A 5156-nucleotide genomic window follows, 5' to 3' on the forward strand; every position below is an offset into this window, starting at 1 on the left:
ATATTTTTTCCATCCAACGGTCCGCCGCTTCACCGCATCTCTATATAAGATCCCCTTCTTCTACCTCGAGCACTTCCGCTCGCGCCGTTCTCCTGCTTTCCTCTGCAAAACTTCCTCCTGCGCTCCTCAGCTCTCAAAGCTCCTCTCCTCGCAACTGCACTTCTCCACCATTGTTGATGCCACCGCGTCGCTTGACGAGGCACAGCACACCCGATTCGTCGATGGCTGCCGCGGATCTAGGAACCGCGGAGTGGGAGAGGTCCAAGATCACCAACCAGGACCTGAATCTCTTGAAGAAGCTGGGGATCAGCACGAAACCCCAGGCATTACGCTTCCCCAGTGAGGAGAGCTACCCTACCCCTCCAATGGGGTATCGGGTAAGTTTTGTTGACCATCTCATCCGCGGTCTTTCCGCCCCCATTCACCCTTTTCTTCGGGGATTACTTTTTGTTTATAGTCTCCAACTTCACCACCTCACGCCCAATTCTATCCTTCATATTTCCATCTTTATCACCCTCTGCGAAGCCTTCCTTGGTGTCCAGCCTAACTGGGCATTATGGAAGCGCATTTTCTTCTGTCGCCGTAATGGCTCTGCCAATGTCGCCTATAATATAGGCGGCGTTGTTATTTCTGTGCGTTCCTCTGCCAATTACTTCGACGTCAAACTCCCTGATTCCGTTCAAGGATGGCGCAAGAAGTGGTTGTATATTCGAGAAGAAAACCATGGGTGCGCTGAAGACAATATTCCTCCCTTTGATGGTGCTGAGAAAATCCTTCGCCGCCGTTCTTGGGACGTAGAAGCCACCGAGGAAGAAAAATCTTCGACGGAGGCCTTGATGACCCGCATCCATGAGTTGCAGAATACTCGCGGAAAGGAATTATCAGGCATCCAAATTACGGCGTATTTCCTTAAGACTAGGGTGCAGCCTCTTCAGGCTCGCAAAAACCCTTTCTGGAGTTATGCTGGCGATAAAGATGCAGATCGCTTGTCCACGAATTTGGAAGTCAAAGATTTGGATAGGCTTATCCGAAAGATTTCATCTCTCAAGAAGAAAGATTCTATCCCTTCCACTTATCGCGTACAACCATACAGCGCCGCCAATGCGCTTCCTAAGGTAAGAATTGTCGCCGTAATTTGTTGTTGTCTTGCTATTTGTGTTGTTACTCCTTTCTGACATCCTTCCTTCTTTTATACAGGACCACCCAAATCTTGTTTCGCTTCCTCCTCTTCCTGAAGGTGGGGAAGTCGAAGAAAGGGCTGTTATCTCCGACGATAACCAAGATGCCCCGTCTTTTGCAAATGAACCCGCAGAATCTCGAAAATCTGCGGGATCTGACAAAAAGGATGATGCCTATGAAGCCACTGCGTCGGCACAATCTCCTCCTCCTGCTGTTTCTCCAAAAAACAAAAGGAAAAGGAATGACGCCGAAAGTTCCGGCACCTCCAAGGCCGAAGAAGCTGTTCCTTCTCGCCAAAAGGCAGCTTATGATCCATACCTCGAGACTCTCATCAGTTCGTAAGTACCTTCTCTCTGTTTATTTTTACTTGAAGATTTTTGTCTATCTTGCTTTTTATGTTGTCGACACTTACTCGTAGTGATGATGAAGAAGAAGTACCAACTGCTGATGTGGCTGCTCGAACGAGTACGTCACATACATTAGTCGCCTCAGAGACGCCAGTTGAAGGAGAAGAAAATTCGCCTCAGATCCCCACAGACGGCGCCAATTGACAAAGGATTACTTTGCCAATGCCTACAGATTGTAGACTAGGGTTTTGTTAGAAGTAGAGGGCAAGTAGATCTCGAAGGTTTCAGCCGAAAAGTACTCGACGATTATGAAAACTAGGGTTATGTTGACAATAGATTCGATCCTTTCTTTGTCCCTCGACTCCCCCTTATATAGGAGGTGGAGCCGAGGGTTTCGTAATACACAAGTTTACAGAGTCCGGGATGGTTTCTAACTCATCCCGCCAGATTACAAATAAGACTTCCTATTACAACTCTATCTTTCCTTAATATATCTTGGGCTTCCGAATCTTCTTATTCTTCGAATAGTGGGCCTTCAGTAAACCCCGGGTACTATCTTCGGCAGGCCCATTTGGGATGCCTATGTCAGCCGGTGGTGAAGGAGATGCTGCCGGCGAGGGAGGCGACGCAGCAGGCGAAGCTGGAGGCATGGCCGGAGGCGTGGCGCAGTCGCGGGTCGACCACGTAGGGGAAGGTGACCCCGGCCCATCAGGGAATGCCGGCCCAGCATGGGAGCGGGCATCGTGATCGACGTGGTCACATGGAGGATCGTCGCGAGCTAGCGAAGAGGGTTCGGTGGCGGACGCCGGCGCCGATCACGGAGTTCCTGAAACAGGCAACGAGCAGCTTGGGGCTGGATTAGTAGATTGCAACAGAGACAGATAATAATTACGCATATAGTCATCTTGCAACACTGGCTCGGAGGATGGAAAAAGGGATGATGGTACATCTGGTTTAGGAGAGAGGCCAGCGGCAAAAGGGAACATGTGCTCATCAAATACCACATCGCGAGATATATAAATACGTCCAGTGGACCTGTCAAGGCACTTGTATCCTTTATGTTTGGTACTATAGCCAAGGAAAGTACATTGTTTAGAGCGGAAGGAGAGTTTATGGTTGTTATAAGGGCGCAAATTTGGCCAGCATGCGCACCCAAACGCGCGTAGGAAAGTGTAGTCGGGTTGCTCATTGAGGAGGCGGGTGATAGGTGCAGAGTGTTGAAGAATTTTGGTGGGCATTCGGTTAATTAGGTAACAAGCAGTGAGAAAGGCTTCGTCCCAATAACGAACTAGGAGAGAAGAATGGGCAAGAAGGGCAATGTCCGTCTCGACAAGATGGCGGTGTTTGCGTTCAGCGATCCCATTATGTTGGGATGTATGGGGGCAGGACACGCGGTGAAGGATGCCTTCACGCTGAAATTATGAAGAGAGGCGAGTATACTCGCCTCCACCATCGGTTTGCACAGCTCGAATTTTAGTACCAAGAAAGAGTTCAACATGTTTTTGGAAGAGATAAAAGGAATTCTCAACATCTGATTTGTGTTTGAGCAAATAAATCCATGAATATCGACTAAAATCATCTACGAAACTCACATAATACTTGAATCCCCCTACAGAGGTAGTTGCTGGGCCCCACACATCGGAGTGCATGAGCTCAAGCGGGGAAGTAGTTACATGAGAGGAATCACGAAAAGGTAATTGATGCACTTTAGCGCGCTGGCATGCATCACAAACGAAAGACTCACTAGACGGTGCACAAGCAAATTTATTGGTCCTAAGGACAGACTCGACGACATTATTGGAGGGGTGCCCGATCCGCTGATGCCACAAATCTCGAGAGAGCTTGACACCGGAGAGGCCATGGCGACTAGACGCTGGTGGAGATGAACGGAGGCTTGGCACCGGGTAAAGGCCGTCACGGCTTTCACCTTGAAGGAGGATGCTCCTGGTTGCTCGGTCCTTCACAAAGAAACAATCAGGATGAAGTTCAACAAAAGCATCATTATCAGTGCCTATCTTATGTGCTGATAGAAGGTGTTTGTGGATGTGAGGCACGTGTAAAATATTTTTCAGATGCAAAGAAGAGCCAGGAAGCATAGAATGACCAGTATGTGCAATTTTCAGACCTGCTCCGTTAGCAACCTGCACATGATCCTTGCCCTGGTAGCGGTCGTGGACGTGGAGGCGGTCGAGGTCGCTGGTCAGGTGATCGGTGGCGCCGGAGTCGATATACCAGTTCGTGTCGCCGGTGTAGCCTGAAGACGTGTTGGCGGCGTTGGCCATGCGGCCGCCGCTCACGATTGTCTTCGGGCTGGTAAGTGTGGTTGAACCTCTGGCGGCAGCGCAGGGCGTCATGCCCAAACTTGGAGCAGATCTGGCACTTGGGGCCGTTGCGACGCTGCTGGCCGCCGTTGCCGCCATTGTAGTTGCCGTTGTTGTTGCGGCGCGACTGCTGCTGCTGGTTGTCACGGCCGCCTCCCTGGTTTCCGCCGCCCTGGCCACCAGGAGTGCCGTGTCCTCCAGGTCCACCGTACCCAGGTCCGCCACGAGGTGCTCCATGGGCACCGTTGAAGCGGCGTGCGGCAGAGTTGGCGGAGGAGTGGATGTCGTTGACGGCGGTCTGCTGCTCAATGCGCAGCTCAGCACCGATGAGGTAGGCGTAGAAGCTTTTGAGGCTGACGGGCTGGTCGCGAGTGGTGATGGAGACAACCAGCGGCTCGTATTCCGAGCCAAGGCCAGCCAGCATGTAGCCAAGCACCTCGTCGTCCCTCAGCGGCGCGCCGATCGCCGCCATGGAGTCAGCCAGGGACTTGACGCGATTGAAGTAGGAGGAGGCGGAGAGGTCCTTCTTGGGGATGTTGGAGAGCTGGTAGCGAATCTGCATCACCCGGGCACGGTTTTGCGATGCAAACATGGAGTGGAGAGAGGACCATACCGCGACAGATGTGGTGAGCTGGGTCATCTGCCCAACGATGTCCTCAGACATCGATCCAAGCAGGGCGATCATGACGAGCTGATCCTGCTGATACCAGGAGAGGAACGCCGGGTTGGACACCTCGCGAGCAGCATCACCGGTGCCTTCAGTGATGGTGTCCGGCGGTGCGGCGATGGAGCCGTCGACGTAGCCGTACAAGTGCGCTGCATGGAGCTTTGGGACCGCCTATGTCTTCCAGAGTAGGAAGTTTTCCCGCGTGAGGCGGATGGTGATGAGGCTGCTGATGGAGCCGATGGAGAAGACGGGCGCCAAGGAGGAGGAGCCAGCCGCGATGGTGGTGGAGAGGGCATCGCTGGCGGCCGGCAGGGTTCCCATCGGGAAGGAGCTAGGTGGAGGGAAGGTAGATGGGATCTAGGCTCTGATACCAAGTGAAATATAATGATTTGCCGTGGTTAAACCCATCGGCCTCCTCTTGTATTTATATTACTGGGAGATTACAAGATATGATCAAAGGTTGTTAGGATTACAACGATGATTAGCTAGCCCTAGCTAAACCCTACGGCTAAACCACCGTGATGTGCAAGACATAAACTGCACGGTGGATAACAACCTTCAGTTAAGATTTACATCGTTAACATGCCTCGCCACCTAGCCACCACCTACTCTATATTGGCCCGCAACGGCCACACGACACCT

The sequence above is a fragment of the Lolium rigidum genome, chromosome 4 (assembly GCF_022539505.1).
Source record: "Lolium rigidum isolate FL_2022 chromosome 4, APGP_CSIRO_Lrig_0.1, whole genome shotgun sequence".
NCBI classification, from domain to species: Eukaryota; Viridiplantae; Streptophyta; class Magnoliopsida; order Poales; family Poaceae; genus Lolium; species Lolium rigidum.